Source organism: Arachis stenosperma, chromosome 3 (assembly GCF_014773155.1).
Source record: "Arachis stenosperma cultivar V10309 chromosome 3, arast.V10309.gnm1.PFL2, whole genome shotgun sequence".
Lineage (NCBI taxonomy): Eukaryota > Viridiplantae > Streptophyta > Magnoliopsida > Fabales > Fabaceae > Arachis > Arachis stenosperma.
Window position 1 is genome coordinate 51,984,905 of NC_080379.1, and position 15,806 is coordinate 52,000,710.

Sequence of the window (15,806 nt, forward strand, 5' to 3'; positions counted from 1 at the left end):
ATGTTGTCATTATAATCTCCTCTTCCTGCAACATAATTATAACCAGACTCATAGCCAAAGGGGTGAGAGTTCATAGTAGTGAGAGATAATAAAAACAAAAACTAACAAAAAAGGAAAAAAAAATTTGAAAAATATTTACAATAACCAATAATAAGGCACACGTTTGCAATTCCCCAGCAACAGAGCCATTTTGACGTTAGGATTTTTGCTAGTAAAGAATTTTATAAAATTGCGTTGGAAGTATAGATTCTAAACCAACAAGAATCCCTTCGTACAAACGTTTTGGTTGTCACAAGTAACAAACCCCTTTAAAATTGATAACCGAAGTATTTAAACCTCGGGTCATCTTCTCAAGGAATTGCAGGGAGGTATGTTCTTATTATTGGTTATGCAAAAGTGTGTTTGGGGTTTTGGATTATGGTAAAAGGTATGTTGAATGACACTTAAAATAAAATAATAATAACTGTAAAATAAACTCTTGGCAAAGTATAAAAATTCAGAAGTCCTATCCTAGTTATCCTTATCAATTGTGATGAGAATTGGAGTTTTCTCCCACTTTGTTAACCTCTAACTATGAAGGTAAGTTAAGTAGATGAATTAATTCGAATCCTCAAGTCTCAGTCTTTCCTTGGGAAAAGTTAGAGTTATTGGATCTCGAATCAATTCTTGAAGAATTCCAATTTTCAATCAACAATGAGTTTGATAACTCAAGAGTCACTAATTAATCAACCAAAGCCAAAAGGCTAAATATCTAAATTAAATTAAAAGCATTCATATAAATAAAACAATCATAAACTGAAATACCTCAAATAACATTAATTAAGAAAATCAATCCAAACATAAAGAGTTCATAAAATAAATTGGGAAAATATATAAAAGGAATATTAAACCTGTAATTGAAGAAGATGAAAATATTCCTAAGTCCTTTAAGAGGAATCCTAATCCTAAGAGAGAGGAGAGATCCTCTCTCACTAAAAACTACATCTATAACTAAAAAGTGAATTATCAAAGCATGATCATGAATGGATGCATTCCCCCACTTTATAGCCTCTAATCTGTATTCTCTGGGCCAAAAACTGGATCAGAAACAGCCCAAAAGTCACTTCCAGCGCTTTCTGGTCCGTACAGGTTGCGGCCAAGTGACGCGGAGGCATCATCCACGCGTCCGCGCGGATTGCAGTTCGCAGATGCGACGCGAGCGCGTCATTCACGCGTTCGCGTCACCTAACTTCGAGGCAGCTATGGTAAATTATATATCAAATCGAAGCCCCGGACGTTAGCTTTCCAACGCAATTGAAACTGCATCGTTTGGACCTCTGTAGCTAAAGTTATAGTCATTTGAGTGCGAAGAGGTCAGGTTGGACAGCTTAACAACTTCTTCAACTTCTTGTATTCCTTCCACTTTTGCATGCTTCCTTTCCATCCTCCAAGCCATTCCTGCCCTATAATATCTGAAAACACTAACACACATATCAAGGCATCTAATGGTAATAAGAGAGGATTAATAATAAGCAAATATAAGATCAAAGAAGCATGTTTTCAATCATAGCACAAAATCAGGAAGGAAAATGTAAAACATGCGAATTGTATGAATAAGTGAGTAAAGAGTTGATTAAAACCACTCAATTGAGCATATGATAAACCATAAAATAGTGGTTTATCAGTCATCCACAAAAACTTACATCAACAAAAAATTCAACAAAAGTCCACAAGTTGGACTATACAAATACATAGCCAAAACAAAGGCACAATAAGGAGTCATAAAGGATCCAACGTTGCATCAGCAGCTACATCTTTAGGAGAAGGTGGCCTGGTCGAGATTGGGGTGGCATTAACAACTCCATCTGGGCCATTTAATATCTCTACATCAGGATCGAGCCCAGGAGGAACCACCTCAGCAGAAGGAGTAGCAGTAGTTGAGGCTACAAAAGCCTTGGCTGGTGGCACAAGGAAAGGACCCTCATCATCATCATCGGGGGCAGGCACAATCTTGCCATCCTCCACCACATTGTCCATGCTAAACATGGAGAGGTCGAGCTTGGGAGCAAGAACCCGGACCTAAGCCTTCAGGTTCTCATACATCTCGGTCATACTGCTCACCATATAACCCTGAAGCTCGACGTAATCATCCTGGGCGGACTGAAGCCTCTCCCTAGTTTTCAGCAACTCGCCATAGGTGCAGGTATAGCTCTCCTTGTACATTTTAGCAGTCTCCTCAGCCAAGTTTTCAGCTGCATTTGCAGTAGTAGCTCGAGACTTTTCATTCTCCACATTCAGCTCCAACTTAGCCACCCTAGCATCCAGCTCGTCCTTCAAACCTTTAATTCTATCAAACTCAGACTTGGCATCCTCCATGAAGGCCTTGGTCACACGAACTGGGGACTCCTGGATAACTTGGGACAAGGCCGCACCAAGATTAGCCATCCGAATACTATTGCTCGCTATGAAGTCAAGATGGTGAAGAATCGACACGTCGTCAGTCGAAACCTGGCCATGAGGAGCAATCAACTCTGTGGTAAAGGCCACACCATCCAACTCTTTGTCATCCAAGTTGTAAGTACCAACAGTTTTTTGCCTTTTTGGAGGAAGACCAGCAGCATGAGAGGAGGTAGTGCTACCTAGTTTAGCACGAAGGAGCGAAGGATCTCCTAGAAACTTCTTTGTATCCAAATGAGGAGATTCCCCCCCCCCCCCAATGTTCCTCTAAAACACCTACAAAAGCTTGTTCTACTTCACTCAGACTCTCCCAAGAATATTTGACCACTAATACATCTTTTTGCCACCATAAAAGGAAGGTAGGCTCATCATTCTCATCCAAGAAAAAAGGACGAGCACTCTCAACAGCTCGGACTTTGAAATAGTAATTCTTAAAGTCCCGAAAGGGCTCATCAAACATAGAAAACACCTTCTTCCCTTGGGTAGCTCGAAAGAAAATCCAAGTGGCTTTCTTCTTAGCCACCCCAAGTTTTATCAACACAAAAAGGTAAAGAAAAAGAGATATGGTAGGTCGGACACCCAGCTCTTGACACAACAGCTGAAAAATCTTTATAAAACCCCAAGAATTTGGATGAAGCTAAGAAGGGGCCACATTACAGGACCACAAGAGGTTGGTCTCAAAAGCAGTAAAAGGAAGAGTAATACCTAGCTGGCTAAAGAAGTAATCGTAAGCATAGAAAAAAGGACGCTCTGCCCAAGTTAAGGGAGGGAAACTAATCCTCTCCTCAGGGTCAGGTGACACCAGCTCGTAATTCTTCTCGTCCTCCCTATTGCTACATATCCTATGGAACCTTCTAAGCCTCTCACAGTACTCGGGATCAGCCACAGTCACACACACCAGGACTATTGAATCTAGCCAATCGGCCATACCAACAAGAACTTTGGTGGACATCTCGACCATGTTTTTACGCGAAGACATAAACCAACTATCCCTACAAGTAAGAAAAATAAAAAAAAAGTCACTCACAAACAACTTAGACAGAAACAGAAAGGGGGGAAACAACCAACAAACAACAACTATAGCAGCAAATGGATACCCCAGGGTTCACACAAAGCAAAAGATATCAAAATGTCAGAAGTCCAGGGGCATCCTTTGGAGGCAACAGTACAAAGCATAGAAAAAGAAATCAACCCTAACCTTCTCAAATAAAAGAAAAACATGAAGAAATAAACAGAAGCCCAGATATCAACGATAGAGAAGTAAAAAGATTGCGCTTTTCAAGAAACAAAAGCATACAATGATTACCAAAGAAAGCTCCATCTTTTTACTTCTAAAGAAGCCCAGCAAAAAACAAACCTTAATACAAAGAAAAATAACAACAATCATCATCGGAAGTAAAACAGAGTTGGAAAATAATGTAAAGATGTTCAGAATGGAAGAACGAACCTGGAAAAGAAGAAGGCAGAAAGATGAATGCACGAGCAACAAGACACAAATTGCCGCTACGGAAAAGAAAACTCCAAAGATATATGATCTTGGGTAAGGGGGAAATCAGAAAGGAAGCTTCTTTTTCGTTGAGCAAACGAAGCGCACAAAAGGTCCAAGAGAAAAACTCTAGAGAAAGAAGGAAAAGCTTGGGGCAAAAGCGATATTGGAGAAAAGGAGGTTCTTTTCCAACCGAAAAGAAACAAAGTAGACAAAGGAAGAAGAAGAAAGGGCTAAGTTCAAATTCTTTTTTATCTCAAAACAAAGAGGGAAAAGGAAACGGTGAAGTAAAGAGCATTAAAAGCACGTGCGTATTCCCAAGGAGGTAACCCCCCTCGAGGAACAAAATGTGACAATAAAGGGGTTAAAAACAAAATGCTTCGCATTTAAAACATAACATAAAACTCGCAAATGGAGAAACGGATTGGACCAAGATGCTTGAGCACGACTTTCCTAAAGAGATCAAAGCCCAAAAAGGCACAATCTCATGGAAAGGTTCGAACTCAAGTAGGGGCACTGTTCATACCTTGAACCAAGCTATACTACCCGGGTTGGACGGCGTCAAAGTGACCGACCTCTTGAAAAAGTTGGCTCGTCACCGACCTCTTCCTAAAGAGCTCAGCCAAATCTCCATAGAGGCCCAAGTAGGCCCAAAGCTGAGGATTACTGCCCCTCTAAAGGTGGCAAGCCAGAAAGATAAGGTGACCCCACCCACAAAAGATAGATAAGTGATGAGCGGATAATTTATACGCTTTTTGGCATTGTTTTTAGGTAGTTTTTAGTAAGTTCAAGCTACTTTTAGGGATGTTTTCATTAGTTTTTATGTTAAATTCACATTTCTAGACTTTACTATGAGTTTGTGTGTTTTTCTGTGATTTCAGGTAATTTCTGGCTGAAATTGAGGGACTTGAGCAAAATTCTGAAAAAGGGTGACAAAAGGACTGCCGATGCTGTTGGATTCTGACCTCCCTACACTCGAAATGGATTTTCTGGAGCTACAAAACTCCAAATGGCGTGCTCTCAACGACGTTGGAAAGTAGACATCCAGAGCTTTCCCAAAATATATAATAGTTCATACTTTATTCGGGAATTGACGACGTAAAGTGGCGCTCAACGCCAAGTACATGCTGCTGTCTAGAGTCAAACGCTAGAAACACGTCACAACCCGGAGTTGAACGCCCAAAACACGTTATAACTTGGCGTTCAACTCCAATAAAAGCCTCAACTCGTGGATAGATCAAGCTCAGCCCAAACATACACCAAGTGGGCCCCGGAAGTGGATTTATGCATCAATTACTTACTCATGTAAACCCTAGTAGCTAGTTTATTATAAATAGGACTTTTTACTAGTGTATTAGACATCTCTGGACGCCTAGTCCTTAGACCATGGGGGCTGGCCATTCGGTCATGCCTGAACCTTTCACTTATGTATTTTCAACGGTGGAGTTTCTACACACCATAGATTAAGGGTGTGGAGCTCTGCTGTACCTCAAGTTTCAATGCAATTACTACTATTTTCTATTCAATTCTCCTTATTCTTATTCCAAGATATACGTTGCACTTCAACTTGATGAATGTGATGATCCGTGACACTCATCATCATTCTCACCTATGAACGCACGTGACTGACAACCACTTCCGTTCTACCTTAGGCCGGGCGCATATCTCTTAGATTCCCCAACAGAATCTTCGTGGTATAAGCTAGATAGATGGCGGCATTCATGGGAATCCGGAAAGTCTAACCTTGTCTGTGGTATTCCGAGTAGGATTCCGGGAATCCGGAAAGTCTAACCTTGTCTGTGGTATTCCGAGTAGGATTCTGGGATTGAATGACTGTGACGAGCTTCAAACTCCTGAAGGCTGGGCGTTAGTGACAGACGCAAAAGAATCAAGGGATTCTATTCCAACCTGATTGAGAATCGACAGATGATTAGCCGTGCTGTGACAGAGCATAGGACCATTTTCACTGAGAGGATGGGATATAGCCATTGACAACGGTGATGCCCTACATACAGCTTGCCATGGAAAGGAGTAAGAAGGATTGGATGAATGTAATAAGAAAGTAGAGATTCAAGAGGAGCACAGCATCTCCATACGCCTATCTGAAATTTCCACTATTGATTTACATAAGTATTTCTATCCTATTTTATTTTCTGTTTATTATTTATTTTCGAACTTATCATAAACCATTTAATCTGCCTAACTGAGATTTACAAGGTGACCATAGCTTGCTTCATACCAACAATCTCCGTGGGATCGACCCTTACTCACGTAAGATATTACTTGGACGACCCAGTGCACTTGCTGGTTAGTTGAACGGAGTTGTGAGATTCTCTAATAGTGCCTGTAACTCTTTTGGTCCAACAACAACACTAAGCTGTTGGTGCCATTACCAAGGATTATAAGATCCCAATTCATCATACCATGATCTCTTTGGGGTATTTAATTATAGCTGCCAACATCATGGGAAAAATAATAGATCACAATTTCGTCCACCAATAAGATAACAAACTTATCTCAAAAAAAGGTTATCAAACACTAATATAAATACACTGGAGCACCCAGGTATAACTCATACTCTGATTCTACAAAAAACCTGCCTAAAGCCCGTGCTAACTTAAGCATCGAAGTCTCTTGCAGGTACCACCACCCTCCGGTGAACGAGGATCAGCAGCGTCTTACGATCACAGAAGTCGGACACGACAACTCCGGTCACAACAGAAGATCTCATCCGAGATCGACCTATAGTTTCAGGTAATCCTCGAAACAAGTAGCCTCCGTAGAGCAACCTTTTTCTCCTTGCAACGAAGTCACACGTGTCACTCCAAAATGGTGTTGGGATTTTTCTCTCCTTTGTGAGGCCCATGTCCAATATTTTTTAGGGTGTCTCTTTGCACCCATTGTGCCACAACCCTAATCAGATTTTGGGATCAATTTGAGAGAAAGAGAGTAGCCACCAAAGAGAGAAAGAAGAGGCAAAACAGAATTTTCGTTTTTATCCAAAGCAGTAAACTTCAAATGGCAGTTTATCATTCGTTCATCGTTGGATCGGCTTGAATTTTGAACTGCATGTTCTTCTCATATTGTGTTTTATTTTGGTCGGTGGAGATGTTGATTGGAAGTCTGCAGTGAGAGAAATTGGCTTCGCAAGAGAGAAATTAGGTTTCATTTTTACACAGAGTAGCAATCTTTGAACGGCAGTTTCTCATATTTCCACCGTTGGATCGATGTGAAATTTGGATTGTAGGTTTTTCACATATTTGTATTTATTCTGGATGGTGAAGATTTTAATTGGAGCTTTGCAGAGGGAGAAATTGACTTCAACAGCAGCTCTATTTTTTGGGTATATTTCATCTTCTTACTTCTCATTTTTAAGCTTTGGTGATTTGATGTTTTGGCTGGTTATATGCGCGATTTTGTGCTTTGTTGGAGACTCTCTTGTATCTCATTTGATTATAGTGGAGCTATTTCATTGGTCTGGATGACCCGTGGTTTTTACTTCTCACATTGAGGGGGTTTTCCATGTTAAAATCTCGGTGTGTTCTTGTTATTGCCTTACTTGCTATATTTGCTAGTTATAGTTGCTGCCATATTGTATTGTGAGTGCTTTCATATTGTTCTTATGTTCGATATTTGTGTTGTTTCCGCTGCTAGGCTCTTTCATACTAATGTTAGAGTTTGTTAGTATTTTTCTGGGCTTGTGATTCTGTGAACAATGGAAGCTAATAGTAATACTAGTCAGATGATCACTCTTAATGGTCCTAATTATGATTTGTGGAAGTCAAAGATGGAAGATTTGCTTTATGTCAAAAATTTTCATCAACCAGTTTTTGGTACAGAGAAGCCTAATGATAAATCTGATGATGATTGGACTTTGTTGCATAGACAAGTCTATGGATATATTAGGCAGTGGGTTGACGATAATTATTTGAACCATATTATTGGGGAGACACATGCTTGAACCCTTTGGATTAAGCTTGAACAGTTGTATGCTCGGAAAACTGGGAATAACAAGATGTTTTTGATCAAGCAGTTGTTTGCTTTGAAGTATATAGATGGGACATCAATAACAGATCACTTGAATAACTTCCAAGGAATTATAAATTAGTTATCTTCCATGGGTATCAAGTTTGATGAAGAGGTCCAAGGATTGTTACTTCTTGGCTCCTTACCAGACTCGTGGGAAATTCTCAGAATGTCATTGTCTAATTCTGCTCCTGATGGTGTAATCTCTATGGATCTTGCCAAGAGTAGTGTTTTGAATGAAGAGATGAGAAGAAAGTCACAAGGTACATCGACTACACATTCAGATGTTCTTCTTTCTGAGTCTAGGGGGAGAAACAAAAGTCGAGGTCTTAAAGGTAGAGATCAAAGCAGAAGCAAGTCTCAAGAAAAGTATAAGAATATTGAGTGTCATCATTATGGTCAAAAGGGACATGTGAAAAATTTTTGTTGGCAGCTAAAGAAGGAGAAAGCCAAGACAAGTAAAGACAAGAGCAAAAATAAAGATGATGGTAGCAACGAAGACAAGGTTAATGTAACTCATGATGATTTTTTTTCTTGTTGAGGAGTTTGAATCTGTTACCCTTGTTGATAATAGCACTAGTTGGGTGATTGATAGCGGTGCTTCTATTCATGTTACATCTAGGAGGGATTTGTTTACATATTATACTCCTGGTGATTTTGGTGATGTGAAAATGGCTTATCAAGGTGTTGCAAAATGTGCCGGTGTTGGACAAGTTTGCTTAGAAACCTCCAACGGTACCAAGTTGACTTTGAAGCGTGTGAAACATGTTCCAGATATTCGGCTGAACTTACTTTCTGTTGGTAAGTTGTGTGATGAAGACTTGGATAGCTCATTCTCTCGTGATAGTTGGAAGCTTACCAAGGGTTCTATGGTTGTTGCTAGAGGTACTTGACACTCTACTCTTTATTTAACTCAAGCAAAGATTGTGAAAGATGTTATTAATGCTGTTGAGTTTATTGATGAAACTGATTTATGGCATAAGAGATTATGTCATGTGAGTGAAAAATATATGAATATGTTATCCAAGAGGAATCTTTTCTCTGGTTGTAAAGTTGCTTTGCAAAAGTGCAACCATTGCTTTGCTGGGAAACAAAACAGGGCTTCTTTCAAGAGCCATCCACCTTCAAGGAAGTCAGAGATACTTGACTTGGTACATTCTGATGTATGTGGGGCAATGAAGATAAGAACACTTTGAGGGTCTATCTATTTTGTAACCTTTATTGATGATTATTTTAGGAAATTATGGGTTTACACTTTGAAGACCAAAGATCAAATTTTGAATGTGTTCAAGCAATTTCAAGCTTCTGTTGAAAAAGAAACTGGAAAGAAGTTGAAATGCATTCGTACTAACAATGGTGGTGAGTACTCAGGTCCATTTGATGCTTATTGTAAAGAGCATGGTATAAGACATCAGAAGATTCCTCCAAAGACTCCTCAGTTGAATGGCTTGGCTGAAAGGATGAACAGAACATTGGTTGAAAGAGTTAGGTGCTTATTATCACAATCTGGATTAGCGAAATCCTTTTGGGGGTGAAGCTTTAAGCACTATTATTCATGTCTTGAACCGGACACCATGTGCTCCCTTGCAATTTGAAGTGTCAGAGAAGGTATAGTCAGGTAAAGATGTTTTTTATGATCATTTAAAAGTCTTTAGATGTAAAGCTTTTGTTCATATTCCTAAAGATGAGAGATCTAAGCTTGATGTAAAGACTAGGCGGTGTATTTTTATTGGCTATGGCATTGATGAGTTTGGTTACAGATTTTATGATCCGATTAGCAAGAAGGTGATTCAGAGTAGAGATGTTGTCTTTGTTGAAGACCAAACATTGAAGGATGTTGATAATGCGGAGAAGCCAATGGTTCAGCCTAGTGATGATTTTTCTGACTTGGATATTACTCCCTCTATGCCTATGGTAGAAGATGGTAGAGTTGAAGTTCAAAATAATGAGCATGATACAAGTGCAAGTGAAGATGGAACAGTTGATCCGATACTTGATGAAGTTGGTGATGATGATCAAGATAAAAAACCAGCTTTAGAAATTCCTGCAAATGCACTCGGAAGATCTACAAGAGAGAGGAAGCCTTCATCAAGGTATTCTCCACATGAGTTTGTTTTGTTGACTGATGGGGGAGAACCAGGATGCTTTGGAGAGGCTATTGAAGATGAAAGCAAAGCTCAATGGCTTGAAGCTATGCAAGAAGAAATGAAGTCCTTGCTTGAGAATGATACCTATGAGTTGGTGAAGCTACCGAAGGGTATGTGAATTTTGAAGAACAAATGGGTATTCAGATTCAAGAATGAAGAACACAATTCTAAGCCTCGGTATAAGGCTAGATTGGTTGTTAGAGGCTTTAGCCAGAGAAAAGGTGTTGATTATAAGGAGATCTTTTCTCCTGTTGTGAGGATGTCATCCATTCATGCTATGCTTGGATTAGCAGCGTCTCTTGATTTAGAGATTGAGCAAATGGATGTGAAGATAACTTTTTTTCATGGTGATTTAGATAAGGAGATCTACATGGAGCAACCGGAGGGCTTTGTTGTTAAAGGAAAGGAAGATTGTGTGTGCAAGCTTAAGAAGAGTCTTTATGGGTTGAAGCAAGCTCCAAGACAGTGGTACAAGAAATTTGAATCTGTTATGGGAGAGCATGGTTACCGTAAGACAACTTCAGATCATTGTGTATTTGTGCAAAATTTTTCTGATGATGATTTTATCATTCTTTTGCTGTATGTGGATGATATTTTGATTGTGGGCAAGAATGCTTTGAGGATTAATGAGTTGAAGAAACAGTTGAGCAAGTTCTTTGCTATGAAGGACTTGGGTCTTGCCAAACAGATTTTGGGCATGACTATTACTCGTTATAGAGATTCCAAGAAGCTTTATTTGTCATAGGAGAAGTACATAAAGAATGTGCTTCAAAGGTTTGGCATGAATGATGCCAAATGTGTTGCTAGTTCTTTTACTCCTCATTTTAAGTTGAGCACCAAGCAGTGTCCAACCACTGAAGAGGAGAAACAAGCAATGGATGAAATTTCTTATGCCTCAGCTGTTAGAAGCTTGATGTATGCTATGGTGTGTACTAGACCAGACATTGCTCATGCGGTTGGTACTGTAAGTCGTTTTCTCTCTAATCCAGGTAAAGAACATTGGAATGCTGTTAAATAGATTATGAGATATCTTAAAGGTACAACTAACTTTAGTTTGAGTTTTGGTGGTGAGAAACTTTTGCTAGTTGGCTTTACTAATGCAGACATGGCAGGAGATATTGATTCTGGAAAGTCTACTTCAGGTTATTTGGTCAAGTTTGCAGGGGAAGCTATTTCTTGGCAGTCAAGGCTACAGAAGTGTGTTACACTTTCTACCATAGAGGCAGAGTTTATTACAGCAACTGAAGCATGTAAAGTGTTGTTGTGGATGAAAAAGTTTCTTGCAGCACTTGGTTTCAAGCAAGACCGTTATGTGTTGTTGTGTGATAGCCAAAGCGCTATTCATCTTGCCATGAATTCTACTTTTCATGCAAAACCTAAACATATTGATGTTAGGTATCACTGGATACGGGATGTGTTAGATTCCAAGTTGTTGGAACTTGAGAAAGTTCATACTAATGACAATGGTGCTGATATGATGACAAAAGCATTATCAAGAGAAAAGTTTGAAACATGTTGTTCGATCGCTGGAATGGCGAAGGCCTCCACCTAGTCGAGAAGGGGGAGATTTGTTGGGGTTTTTCTCTCCTTTGTGAGGCCCAAGCCCAACATTTTTTAGGGTGTCTCTTTGCAACCATTATGCCACAACCCTAATCAGATTCTGGGGTCAATTTGAAAGAAAGAAAGTAGCCACCAAAGAGAGAAAGAAAACGGAAAATAGAATTTTCATTTTTATCCAAAGCAGTAAACTTTTCAAATGGCAGTTTCTCATTCGTTCACCATTGCATCGGTGTGAAATTTAAACTACGTATTCCTCTCATCTTGTTCTTCATTCTGGTTGGTGGAGATGTTGATTAGAACTCTGAAGTTAGAGAAATTGGCTTCGCAAGAGAGAAATTAGGTTTTTCATTTTTACACAGAGCAGCAATCTTTGAACGGCAATTTCTCATTTTTTCACCGTTAGATCGATGTAAAATTTGAATTGTAGATTCTTCACATCTTGTTCTTTAGTTTGGATGGTGGAGTTTTAATTGGAGGTCTGCAGAGGGAGAAATTGACTTCGACAATAGCTCTATTTTTTGGGTATATTTCATCTTCTTGCTTCTCATTTGTAAGTTTTGGTGGTTTGATGTTTTGGCTGGTTATATGCACATTTTTGTGCTTTGTTTGAGACTCTCTTGTAACTCATTTGATTATAGTGGAGCTATTTCATTGGTCTGGACGACCTGTGGTTTTTACCTCTCACATTGAGGGATCTCGGTGTGTTCTTGTTATTGCCTTACTTGCTATATTTGCTAGTTATAGTTGCTGCCATATTGTGTTGTGAGTGCTTTCATATTATTCTTGTGTTAGATATTTGTGTTGTTTCCGCTGCTAGGCTCTTTGCTAGGCTCTTTCAAATGGTTCCATCTACTTTTATTATATGAAGAACCAACTTTTCTTTTCCTTACAAGAGTACTAGCCTTTTTTTCTTTGGTCATGAATGACCCCTAATTTTGAGTTGGACTTTTACTTATTGGACAATCATTTTCAATACCAAGCCCAATAAAAAAAATCATAAACACACGAAATATGTATTGAGTCCTAAGGTTTGGTTATAAACATTGAAATTTTCATTAGGATTTTTTTTTCACAATTTTGAGGACAAAGTTTCTGTTTACGGGAATGTAATGTAATGAGTGAAAGTAGGTCTGATAGCCCAATTAAAAAAAAGTTCTAAAAAGTAAAATTTACTATAAAAATAAAAAATACATTCTTAATCTATGAAGTAATTAAAGAAGAATAACAAATTTAAAAATTAAATAAAATACTTTGACTCTCAAATTTAAACTCATCATAAACTACAAAAGAAATACTATATATAACTTTTAGTAGTATAAAATTAATTATAAAAATTAATTATTGATATCAATATCAATTTGCCGCTAATTAATATACATGTGCAATATAAAGCATTTGAACAAAACCATTTATGTTAGTATCATATTTATAGTAATTAGAATCATAAATTTATTCTTTTATTATTGATATCAATATCAATTTGTTATTGATTTTCTTTGATTAAAAATTATATTATAATGATCGACAATTAGAATGATTTATAATTAATATAAGGGTTAAGTACTTTTTTCGTCCCTAAGATCTTGGGCCAAAATCAAAATCGTCCCTGACCTTTTTTTCTTATTAAAATCATCTTCAACATTATAAAACATTAAAAAATCGTTCTTTTGTCCATGAACAATATTTTGTGGACAATTTTACCCTTAAACAAAAAAAAACCCTCCCCTTAATATGAAACACCAAACCAGGAATGTACCATTTATCTTCTTTCTTCTGTCTGAAAAACTCCAAGGCCTCGTCCGACCAGCTACCCTGCACAAGACCCCTTATCCAAACCCCATAAACATAATCCCATGGTAGCAGCCCTGAATCCCCAAACCCCCTAACAGCATGAAGTTCCTTGCCACCATCCACCAAGCCAAACAAGAACCCTTCAGCTTCATCCAACCTCCTTGCTTGCACAAACTCTTCATAACAAGTGGATTAGTATACTGATTCTCAAAATCTCTTATCCTAATCTGCCTAACAACCTCATCAACAGAATCAAAATAACTCTTCTCAACAAGGACATTCAAAAGCACATGGTAACCAAAGGTATCCAAGTCCAAACCATGAAATCGCATTTTACCAAACAGGTCTTACTCGCAATAGCATCTCCAGTTACGAGAGTATTGTTAAACTGCACACGGGGTGGAAGGTGGAGCCATGGCAGTAGAAGGATTCGAAAGATGGCAGAGAAGGTACGACGAGTGTGGTGGAAGTAGGGCTGGCGGCCGATCCAATGGAAGAAGCGCAGACAGTGGTGGACGTAGGCAGCGGCGGCGTCATGGTGGGGTATAGTGAGGACAAATGACTCGTCGAGACGAGAGTGTTAGGGCGGAAAGAGAGGCGTTGACGCCGGCATCGTTATAGGAGGAGAAGTCCGTCGAAGAGAGAATTTAAAAAATCTCGGTGATGACTGAGTTATGAGAAGAAGAAGAAGAAAAGGAAGAAGGGTTGTTACTATCAATGAGAAAAGAAGAGAAGAGGGATCTCCGTTTGGTTACATATTTTAATTTTTTTGTTTAAGGGTAAAATTGTCCACAAAATATTGTTCATGGACAAAAGGACAATCTTTTAACGTTTTATAACATTGAGGATGATTTTAATAAGAGAAAAAGGTCGGTGACGATTTTTATTTTTGTCCAAGACTTTAAGGACAAAAAAAATACTTAACCCTTAATATAATTAGAATAATAGAAAATATTAATAATTGACAATTAGCTTAATTATGCATTAAATACTGATTTTTATATATAATTATAAAAAATATACTTTTCTAAAATATAGCAAGAAGATAGAGGTATGTATACTGACATTAGGACATGCCACATCAGCAATTTTAGCGCTAAAATGCTACCTATTGTAAAATAATATAATGATGAGGATTTACTCTTTTTTTTTTCCACAATCTTAAGGACAAAATTATTGTTAAGAAAAATGTAATGTAATGAGTAAATGTGGATCTAATAGTCCAATTAAAAAAATTTTGATTTAGAATAAAATTTATTGTAAATAAATTAATAGTAATAGAATCAAGAGAGCATGAAATGAGTAATTGACATATTTTCTTTTATAAATTTTTTTGAATGAAATTATTTTTTTAATTTTTCTCTGGTTGATTAATTATTTTTTATTATAATTTCTTTCCTCTTATATGGTGGTGATAAAGTTTGAGGTGATAATGGTATTGTTCATTTGTTTGTATTGGTGTGGGTCATAGTAGTGAAAATAATGGTGACGATCGAATTTAAAGGAAGAGTATAAAAAATAAAAATAAAAATCCAATGATTTGGATGAAAAATAATATTGATAACGTTCAAAAGCATTATTACAGACAAAATGGAGGGAGAAGAAAATGTAAAGCTTTATGTATTATGATGTGAATTTTTATGAGAATATTTGAATAATTATAAAAAATAAATATAAAAAAATTAGAACATAATTCGATTATGACTTTTTTTATTTTTTAAAATTTTTAAAATAATTACAAAAAGATTTACTTAATATTAAATTATTATAATTTATAAATAAAAATATTTTATTTTTCTAACTATATTTGATAAAAAAGAACGCATAACAAATCCTTTTTGAAAAAGGTGATATATAGTTATACTGCAAGAAAACCTCTCCATACAAGTTTGTGGTGCACATGTAAGATGTAGTTCAAACCAAAATTTAGATCAATTTTGTTAGGTAATTAATTAAGATATCAGCTATCTATAACTAATTATTAGTTAAATTATAAAAAAAATCTAAAAAAAGTTAAAATTATGTAATTTATTCTAAAATTTTAATTTTACTGTCATATTAAAAAATAAAAATTATGTAAAATCTTAATCATTTTATATCTTTCTCTTATATCTTTTTTCCATCATATATGCGCTTCATTTTGTTATGTGTGTGCTTTTTTCTACCATACTCTTATTTTTTTCCGTACATTTTCAAAATTTTTGGAGGTTTTGAATAATGTTATTTATTTAGAGATTTTATATGTTAATGATTGTTATGTTTTGATTTTTGGATATTTTTTATTAAAAAAAATCTAAAACTAAGAAAAAAACATTTAAAATATAATAAAAATAACGTCTAAAATTAAATGAAAAAAATAT